Source organism: Notolabrus celidotus, chromosome 14 (assembly GCF_009762535.1).
Source record: "Notolabrus celidotus isolate fNotCel1 chromosome 14, fNotCel1.pri, whole genome shotgun sequence".
Taxonomy (NCBI): domain Eukaryota; kingdom Metazoa; phylum Chordata; class Actinopteri; order Labriformes; family Labridae; genus Notolabrus; species Notolabrus celidotus.
The window spans coordinates 23,210,121-23,221,304 of NC_048285.1; the positions used below are offsets into that span (position 1 = coordinate 23,210,121).

The 11,184-nt window shown below is 37.5% G+C and overlaps 1 long non-coding RNA gene across 1 annotated transcript in view; it reads right to left on the minus strand.

Annotated features, from left to right (window-relative positions):
• LOC117825774 overlaps nt 1-11,184 on the minus strand; it is a 46,155-nt gene that overhangs the window by 24,726 nt on the left and 10,245 nt on the right. The window lies entirely within an intron of this gene.

Consider the following 11,184-nt stretch of genomic DNA (forward strand, 5'->3'; position numbering starts at 1 on the left):
TTTCTCAGATGTACTTCCACAGCCCCCTACTGACTGACTCCGTACATTGAAAGCACCCAGCTATGCTAGGAATGACATCAGATGTCACTGATACAAAAACAGAGTTTCTAATAATTTAAAAAAAAACTATCAGTGTGGTGAAAATTATATCAGGTTTTCATAGATTATACTTTTTATGGACAACTTCTACAGTTTAGATTTGCCGTAACTGAATATTATGAATAGTTAGTTATATTTTCTATGTATTATTAGTTTAAGCTTACTTAATATTTCTTTACTTCCAGCCTCCAGTTCAAACAATAGGGCCTCTATTTGTAACAAGCGCCACAAGAAATGTATACATACATTTTGATGATTCCATCTGTTCATCTAAAAGTGTAAGCTAACCCTTTAAAGTGTCTTAACATCCATTTATTTTATGTAGGTTAACACCTTTAGCTAGATTTTTAAAGATATTTTTAACTGTTTGCTTACTTTTTGAACTATTCTTGACTATTGGCGCTTTGGATAAAAGCGTCTGCTAAATGACATTGTAACATTGTATTGTTTAATTTTTAGTTCAATGTTTCGACCACTTATTTCTACTCTGAACTTCCAATTTTTAGCCAACTATTTCAGACACCAAAGCTTTCAGATCATATCACTTTTTCAGTTTCTATAAATCTATTGCTTTTAACTCTCTTCTTTTATCTTTATTTTCATCCAACTGTGTAAGGTAAGTGTTTCTCCATTTGCCAACAGTTGCAGTCATTTTCTACTACTTTTAACCATTTCAGCTTTTTCCTCTATTTTATAACTTTGATCATTTATTTATTAACTCTAGCTGGCAATTTCAACCATAGTTCCATTACTTTAAGCTTTCTATTTGCACCGTGAATATATTAATTTGAGCTTTCAATTAAAACAATTCTCCATTAGCTCTGAGGTAACTTTTAAATTGTTTACCCATACTGCAGAACCAAACATAACGCATGTTTTTAACATTATTAATTTTTTTAACTCTGCAATTCAACAATCTATCCATTTGAAAACAATTTCAAATAATTAACTTTCACTTTTACATAATTTACATTATCATTTGTTCAAAACTTTGAATAGCAGGTCTGCCTCTGCTCCCTGTGATGTTATTCACTTTACGACCATTTGTCCATTACTTGCTAGTTAACTATTTGAACTGCTTATCAGTTTTCTTACCTTTAAACTGTTTATTATATTATTTGAGTTGAATTTTCAGACTAGTTTTTACTTATTAAACTTAATATTTCAACAGATAATCTACTGTACTAACTTGTAGCTAACCGTATCAGCAATTGCAGAAAACTTGTAATCAATTAATAATTTTCAACATTCATACATAACTTTAATAATGTCATAACAATCTCTGTTTATCTATTGCTTTACATCTTCCAAGTAACCTTTTATTTTCAGCACACTAAAGCAACTTTAACTATTGTGATCATTTATCTGTCATATCTTTATCTGTTTACTACTGCAACCATTCATCCATTATTTTTAGTGAACCTTTTCAGCAAACGTTTCATCGCTTCAAGCTTTCTTTTCCATCAGTTGTGTACTATTGTTAGTGTACTTATTCAAAAGTTCCCTCATTACCTAAGGGTATCATTTAAATGTTAAACCTCTGATGTTAGGCCAGTGATTACCAATTTATTGATTCATCCATTACCCTACTTTTAGCTAACTTTACAAATCAATTTGTTTTAGCTCACTTGTTTCATTCATGGCCTTTTGAAAACTATTTCAACATTTGATGTGCTCACAGCTATTTCAACTATTTATTCATAAACGTTAGATAACATACATTACTATTCCCTTTATAACCATGTATCCATTACTTCAGGTGGGCTAAACTATCTCACTCAACATCTGTTACTTTATTCATTTAAACTATTTATCTAATCATCTATCTGACTAATTAAACTATCTAACTGCAATATTCTTACCTTTTACTTATAAACTTATTTAGCTGCGTCTTGCCAACTTTTTAAAGCACAGTAATGGCAGAACGTTGTGTTCAGGTGTTACACAGTTTATGGACTATTTTGATTCCTCTTTTCATATCGAAGAGTTTTGATTTTTCTACCTCCAAACAGGGAGCTTCAGAAATCCTTCAGGCTATCCCTTGAGATTCACTAGTGTATGCTCTGTCCCCACTCTCCTCAGCCTCTGTGGTCCTAAATCAACCTGCATGTTTCCCTTTTACAGCGCTGCTGCAGCCCTGCCATCATCTGGACAAAGACAATAATGCTGATCCCTCTTAACGGTTTATTGGCTCCTGCCACAAACCTTCACAGTCTTAAGCTGTTTATAGAGTTTATGTGTCATCTGGGCTTCGTGCAAACAGCTGGAGTCACTCCAGGCTCTGTGGTGACCTCCGATGGCTCTCTGCCAGAGACACAGCTGGCTTGTGTTTTATCCCAGATGTAAAAGAAGCTAAGAAACGGTGGATGAGGTCTGCCTCTGCTCTCCGCGCAGCACAGTGAAAGTGAAACTCTTAATTACAAGTACTGGCAGCATGTAGTGTACGTTCCTTTGATGTTGGGTTTTTATGTGAGCCTAATTCCTGTGAGATGTAGCAGGTTATCATGTAAGTGCAATCTGTTCCTTTAGTTTTCTTTCCTATCTTTTTCATTTTATCATAAAGTTTCCCCTGAGTACACTGTGAATGTTTTATTGTGTAATCTCTTCTCCAGCTATATGACTTAAACCCCGTCAGCTGAACTCCAGCCTGCAGGCTTTACACTTTCTCTCTGCAATGATCCAGCTCTCTTGTTTTTTATTGCTCTGTTGTTCAGGCTCACAGTTTTGCCTCCTTGATAATTTACAGTATATGACTGTATTCAATCTCGCTACTGCTACTGAACAACAGTGTAAACACTATAAATGTGTTAACGCAGTTGGAGGAGAAGTATTTCACATTACTGATGCCCAGAGGGATTTTCTGTTGACTGATATGATCATCTGACAGGTCCTGAACATTTCCATGTGTATACAGCAGCTGAATATCAGAAAACGGTTTCAAACTTATGGATCTGGAACCCAAGTAGGGTCGTAGAGGTCAATATTAGAGGTCGCAAAATGATCAACAGAAAATAAGCAGATGATTCTGCTCCAAAGAAGATTACTTTGGGGCTTTATTTAATGGGAGAGTATTAGAGGGAGACAGGAACACTCAGGGAGAGAGTGGGGAAGACATGCATCGAATCGGACCGGGAATCGATCCTAGGACAAGTCTGACAAGGACTGTGGCCTTGTCAGACTCATGGGAGGCCAATCAACTGAGCCAAACGGACACCACACCAAACAAGAATGCACAGTTTTTTTTGCGCTTTTGACAGTGGAATATTAAGAAATGGCCACTTCATTTGTCTCAGTGTAATATAAGTTAAACAATCTAGCAAGGGAAGAAAGACGTATGTATTGTAAAGCTCAACTTTCACATGTATTAATTAATCTGTCTTCAGTGTTGTTTTTCTTTGTTTCTAAAAAAAAGTAATGAGTGAAATATTGATTGAAGTTTTGACCTGCAGAAGACAGAGGGTGCCAAACTCAAACTCCTGAACCTGCAGGGCAAGGCTAAGAAAAAAAGGCAACATTTACTTCCGCCATCTTCAAAGTTAGAGCTCTAGTTCAGCTGCAAATGACGGCTCATTTTAGAATTGACAGCATACAAACAACATTTTGACACTCAGAGACCTACGTGATGATTTGAGAACAAACGCGTTAAAAAAGCAAAGAAAACAAAGAACATCAAACTGGATCTTTTTTAAGCCTTTTTTGAATTCAGCTTATTTCTGAAAAAAAATCTGTTATTGATCAGTGATCAGTTCTAATTTTTTTTTTTCACTTTTAAAAATATTTCAGACTAGAGAAGAAGGTTGTTACTGTCTTTAAGTATTGTACAAGAGTTGATGTGCTTTCCTGGAGTTATAAAGAGAAGGTATGTAATTAATCCCAAAGGATTAATAAAAGGATACTAAATATTTCTCTTTTTTACTGAACATGCAACAAAGACATAGGGTAGAAATATATATGCATGCACTAATGAGACAAGCACCTTGAGGGTTTGGTGCCTTGCTCAAGGTTACTTTGGCTATAACCAGGAAGTGAACTGGCACCTTTCCAGCCACCAGTGCAGTTTCCTTCCTTTGATCCATACCAGGGTTAGGGTTAGGGATGGGACCATCCTGTTCCTAAACCAAGTTCTTACTAAGCTACTGCCGCCCCTCAACAATACCACAAAGTAACATTCTTTACATTCATGCCTTTTGTAGATACATAATAGAAAATACATGGTCATAATAATTAATACACCAAATTAATTAACAGTGTGCAGTTGTCCTCATTTTCACGTTTCTTCTTCTAGATCTTTTTCTACATGAATATATCATTAAGTAACTATTCATTCATAAATGTAAACTAAATTTAAAGACAGATTTATTAATCTGTAAATTCCTCTGCATTTTAATTTCAATCAATTTCTATAGCTTGCTTTATTCTGTGTTGTTTCATTAATAACTAACAGATTTAAAAGTATTTGTAAGATGCTTCTACTACTCGTCTCATCACTATCACCTCTCTCTCTTACTCCCCTCTATCCCTCTTTCCAGACCCAACTCGGTCGAGGCATGATGGCTGTCTAACATGAGTCTGGTTCTGCCTGAGGTTTCTGCCTGTTAAAAGGAAGTTTTTCCTCACCATTGAACTAGCTAAATACTGCGATGTGCAATGCTCATGATGGATTAAGGTGGGGTCAGACTGAGTCTTACCCTGTCTTGAAGTTGTTCATATTTTGACATAGAGTGGTCTAGGCCTCCTATGTTTGTAAAAGCGTCTTGAGATAATGTTTGTTGTGATTTGGCGCTATACAAATAAAGATTGATTGATTGATTTGTTGATGTCCTGGGTTCATTAAATTCTGTGAGCTCCAGCAGATTCACTTTCAGATGTTTTCTGGTCAAAGACATTCAGAAAGTCAGCAGCAGTTGTACAGACAATTCTAATAACGGTTAACAATTGTAATATATTTCCAAACCATCTGATCTGTGGCATTTCTCTCCAAACCTCTCCTCCTTCTATTCCCTCACAAAGTAATTAATTAAGCTTTGAGGCAAATTGTAATTCTGACACTGCCAAAAAATGACAATCACCTCAGTAACCCCTCCACCTCTGATCTCCGCCCCGCCTCGCGTGCTCTGCCACGCTCAGTGGAGGAGCAGATTGAGTGGGAGCCGGTGTTAATGTAATCTCCTCTGTTTAATTAGAGGGAGCGTGGTGGGCAGCAAAAGCAAACCACATTACCCACCATCTGCTGGGGAGCAGCTCTGCTCTTACCCACCCTCTCACTATCATTAGCCTCTACAAGACAAGACACAAACACATACATGACAGCTATTTATTCATCCTGCCACTTCCAATACAGACACCACTGCATTCTGTTTACAGCAACGATGAGGCCACACTCACGCTCGGATCTGTCATAAACGTATTGTGTTGTGTTACAATATGCTGCACGTCAGAAGAAACAAACAAATTAAAACACTTGTCAAAGAATTAAACAATTAAAGCTGCATACTGTGTAATCGGGGTGCTCTTTAAAACACTGTTATTATTTCGGCTACAGCAGGACTGTGAGATTACAGCGCTACCAAGTATTTTGGGATTGCTGTAAAAACTACCAGGAGACAACCAGAGACAGCGGAGAAAAGGCCCTACAAATTTTGACTGACTTTCTGTTTTGAAGGTGTTTCCCTTTGGGTAAGATGCCACCACATTATGCTGGCATTTTAAAGAGTATACGTTCAGAATAATGTTTGTAGCAAATTAAAGCTCCAGTAAGGAGTTTTCAGCTGGTCATGAAACAAACTGAAATAAAAGCTGACAACTTTGTATGACCTACGAAAGAAAAGGAGACCATCAGTGAGAAGATTTATTATGTCTACATTGTTATTGTCAGTCTGACTGATTTGTCCACAGAGGGTGCCAAAACCTAAAACAAACCTAAAGTTCCTTACAGGAGCTTTAAAAAACGACTTGTGTCAGGGATAAGCAGATTGGTTTAATCTGAATATGAATGAAATGCAAAACTTGGTTGTCATTGGGGGCGGCAGTAGCTCAGTCCATAGGGACTTGGCTTGGGAACCGAAGGGTCGCCGGCTCGAGTCCCAGTATGGACGAAGTTTGGCAAGTGGACTGGTGGCTGGAGAGGTGCTGGTTCACCTGCCTGGACACTGCCAAGGTGCCCTTGAGCAAGGCACCGAACCCCCAACTGCTCGGGGTGCGCTGGTTGACGGCAGTATCCTCACTCTGACATCTCTCCCTAAGCATGTTCACTGCATGTGTGTGCATTGTATGTATATACCAAAAAACTGTATGTGTAGCATGTCCAATATAGCACGAGTGAAAAAATTTAATTTCCCAAAATCAATAAAGTACCTTTCTTCATTTATAAATTTAAGAGTGATTTAATGAATATTGTAAAGGAAGATTCAAGTGGATTAACCCATACAGAACCAGTTTCAGGGCATCAGTTGGAATTGAATTTCAATGTTTGTTTTTGTACCATATATGCTATTATCATTTGCATATATCATATATCTTTTTTATATATGTGCTCAGTTGTATTTTCACAAGTGTACATTATTAGATTTATTGTATCAGACTACCCTCATTTAAAAATAAATAAAAATGAAAAAAATCTGTGAAAGAACACATTTAACATAATGAAGAAAAGATCTGTATACTGTGTATTGTTGGGTTTAAATTATAGAATGATGTAAATAAAAATTTTAAAATGTGTTACCCCCTTTTGATTAAAATTTTTTCTTCTCAAAGCTGTTTTTTGAAGCTTCTAAGTTTGAATTATTTGCCTGTTGTCTTTTTCTTTACACTGTGGAGGCTGGAAGCTTACTTTAATAAACACGAAAGATAGGCTCAAATAAGCATTCACTTCTGCCTATGCCTGTTCAGTCACTAATACATGACTGCTGCATTTGTTTGATATGTCTGTGCTGTGAAAATGATGAATTATGTATTATGACTGTATAAATACTATACTTCTATTTCAAAAAGTAATCGTTATAAGCTTATGTATATTTAAAACGTCTTGTATATCTCTTTAATTACATCTAACTAGATTATTATCCTCAGCAGGTCTTGGATCCAACCACTAGAGGGCAGTATGTGACCATAACTCACACTTTCTCACACGCTCAAACTGCAGGAGGACTCAGGAGGATTTACTGCTTCACAGAGGGCAGAGCTCATTGCCAGCAGAGCAACACAGTTATTGTAGTGTGTGTGCCTGTGAGTGTGTGTGTGTGTGCGTGTGTGTGTGTGTGTGCCTGTGAGAGTGTGTGTGTGTGTGTGTGTGTGTTAAGCCCTAACCCCGTGCTCTGTCATGACCAGGACAGTTAACATCAGGCTTTACCTCCTGACAGCATGTTTGTGTCGCAGCACTGCAAACACACACACAGAGTAAACAACCTCTGCTTTCCTCTGGTACAGATCTATTTATTTGATTGACTTCATATCAATGTGAATCATGTTATCCACAGAGCAGAAGAGCTGAGCTTCTAGATAAAAAATAAGAATTTAACTCAGAGCCACGCTGTGTGTATCTATCTGTGGCAGGAGGGTTAGATCTGAACCCACAGAGTTGGTACACATTATTTAAGATGCATATTCATAGCAATGTTCATGGTGAATAAATAAACATAAAAATACACTCATTATAACTCCAGAGCATGCCTACAATTCAGTTAACTTAACCTAAGTAGCTGTGATATCTGTGCATATACATGGGTAAAATGCAAACAGGCAAATGGCTCGCTGTTATGGAGCCTATTTTTATTTTTTCAGAGAAGTTTCGTTGAAATTAATTTTTTGATCCTATATAACTGATGTATAACGACATGATTGACAGCTCTGTTGACAAGCGTGGCTCCATTAGCAGAGAAGTGAACATTTAAACACGAGGCACAGAAATTGTCACAACAGTGTGTGTCTGCTTTACACCAAAGAATCCGTTCTGCTGTGGACTGTGTTGACCTGAGGGATCTTGGGGGTTTTATCTGAAAGTGAATTGTTATAGTGAGCAGAAGCCGACTACTACTGTGCTAAACAGTCAGCAAATATCTTATGGAGTATTTTGGCATCACTTTTGTACAACTAGTGGAGGGGGAGACACATCATCCTTCTTTATATACAGAAAGTGACTCGTTCGGGGCACTGGAGGCCTGGCGGTCTAAGCGCCCCACATACAGAGGCTACAGTCCTCGTCACAGGGGTCGCCAGTTCGAATCCCGGCTGGTCGACCATTTCCTGCATGTCTTCCCCCACTCTCTACTCCCCACATTTCCTGTCACTCTTCAGCTCTCCTATATAATAAAGGCCAAAAATATAACTTTAAAAAAAGAAAGAAAGTGACTCGTTTCATGAGTAATTGACTTATGCTCTTGCTTAAAATATATTTAACACTAAACACATTTGGAACATGACTGGTGATGAATAACTAATGCAGGTGTTAGGTTAGATAACAAAGACTTTGGGAGTGCTGCACTTGGATTCAGCCTTTAACACGTTGCTCTCTGCTCCACAGCTGTGGGCAGACCAAGCCTTAATGGCTGCCTCTGAGAGGTCATGACCAACAGCATCAAACAGCACAGCTCATTGGACAGCCCACACGAGTGAATCAGATTTAAATGACTTGGTGAGTTGGACTAAAAAAAAGAACTCTACATTGCTTTGGAAAGAAGCTACTCTCTCGTTGTCTCGTGTTCGGTTTGGACCTACCGTGGGGTTTCAAAGCGGGGACTCAGAGACTGCATCTGATGCTCAAGGCTCGGACTCTGAGAGAGGCACACACACTCACAGCTGAGATAAGAGATGAGCTGATCAAATCTCTTAATGTTGAATGGTGAGAGTGCCTCTCCCTCAGTGCAGAGAGAGATAGAAGCAGCTCCAAACTGAGCTGCAGCCAGCCTCTTCACAGCAGAGCCTGGACTGTGCTGCATGAATAAATGAATGAAAGTAGTCCACACCGAGATGTCTGTGTCTCCCCCGGTGTGAAGTGACAGACTGTTATTGTTGTGGTCACGTTTTCGGGGACTCATGAAATTTAGATTTCGGATTAGATGCTAAACAGGAGGCGCAGCTGAGTCAGCCACTGATTAAGATGAAGTTTTTACTTAAGTGGTAGTGAAGTGGCCTCAAACAGAAGTTTTGCAGATGTTCCTAATATAATTAAGTCAAAAACTATATGTATAAGACCTTATGCCGCATTTCAGGACCACCCCTCACACGTCCTTCATAACCTTCACAATACTTAAAAATGTGTTAACAGAGATTTATTATCCTTTTGGAGACTGCACTTTTTTTTGTCCAGCTCAATGCTGCTGTCAGAAAGAAACCTTGTATCTCCATATTTCATTATCTATTTATTCAAAAATTAATGTTTTTGGTCACCCTTAGTTCCTGCCAGTAGGTATAACAAAATTTCAGCCAATGCAAACAATTAAATAGAGTTTGTTACTGAATTCAGTTCAGTGTTTTGTCATCTAAAAAACACAGGTTTTTTAGTTTCCTGAAAAAAATGTAGTTTGAAGATATGAGGTTATAGCCCGACAGCAGTGATAAGAGAAACCTGAATACTAGGATAAAAACTGATTATTCTACTTATTTCAATTTCATTAAATAAACTGTTTTAATGAGTTTTAATTCATTAAATGGCAGCAAATAAAAAAATCTGTCCATCAAAAGCCCCAATAGCTCAAAAGCCCAAGCTGAAATCTTTTTTAAGAGCAGGTACATAGTTTACTATATCTAAATGACGGTCATACTAACTAGCAGAAAACCCTTTTCTTTGAGAGCTGGTACAGAAAACATTTGGCAGGTTTTCTTGTTAAATGTCTCAGAATGATCCTCACTTCTCAAAATGTTGGCAGGAGTGTCCTGTCAATCATTTCAGTGCTAAATGCAACACAAAACAAACACAGCACCCCAAAGCACAACGCCTGAAATATTGAGTATAAATCAGAATAAACACCTCTCTGCAACACTTAATCATACGATAACCCTAACTGGAGTAGTATTAATAAGAGGACTGCTGTATAAGACTACATTATTTTCAGCCCAATAAATTCACAACTGTTTGTTAATTTAAGTAAATATTTTATTCATTGGCACAAGCTTGAAAGTCAGAGCCAGATAATTAGAGATTCTCTTAAAATCATAATGCACAACATTTGGAGGAAAACACAAAATGGAATTTTTATGAAACTTGAAAAAATACTTGTAAATGTTGTCATATGTGCAGTGATACACTGACGATGAGTCACTACAAAGTGTGATTTTAAACACTCTCCAACAAAAATAAAGCTGCTGTGTGGAAAATTCTGTTGGTGTTGACTTTAGCGCCCCCTGTGGACAAAGGAGTAACCATTCCCTTTGCTGTACATGCATTTAAAAAAAGTTTACCCTGATTTCTAGCTAAAGACCGAGCTCTTTAGGAAACACTATGCACTGAGCTAGACTGTTCTCCACTGTTGTCCCCAGTGGCAGATCGTGTCTTCCAGCTACAGTTGACTCGCACTGTCCTGCTCTACTCTGGGAATCTGTGTTCAGGTCTTGAGTAACCCAGCAATTGGTACTTCGGTAATTATTGTGGTGATGACAAGTTAATTGTTGATGATGATAATGGAAGGTCTTAAATTGTTTGGTTGCTTCATTGTTGAGGTTCTTTATTTTATAAAAAAAAAAAAAAAGGATTTTAATAATTAATTAATTAATTAATTAATTAATTAATTAATTAATAAATAAATAAATAAAAGTCCTTATTTACTTTTGTGCATTGCCTTTACACTGCTTGGCAGTACCTGCATCCAAATTGACTTATAGCACTTTGTTACTCTTACTGATCTTGTTTCCTCTTGTCTAGATCTTTGCTTGTGTTGTTCTTGTTCTCATATGTACGTCGCTTTGGATAAAAGCGTCTGCTAAATTACATTGTAACATTGTAACATTTCTTCTGTCAGCGAAATGTGTCACTAAATGAGGGTCTTTGCCACTAAAAAGGTTAAATATTCATAGCAGGTACAGTAGCGTGTTGTTACTCACTTTTTCTGACACCTAGCCTGCAGCAGCAGTTTCAAGCCCTAAAATTGTTGA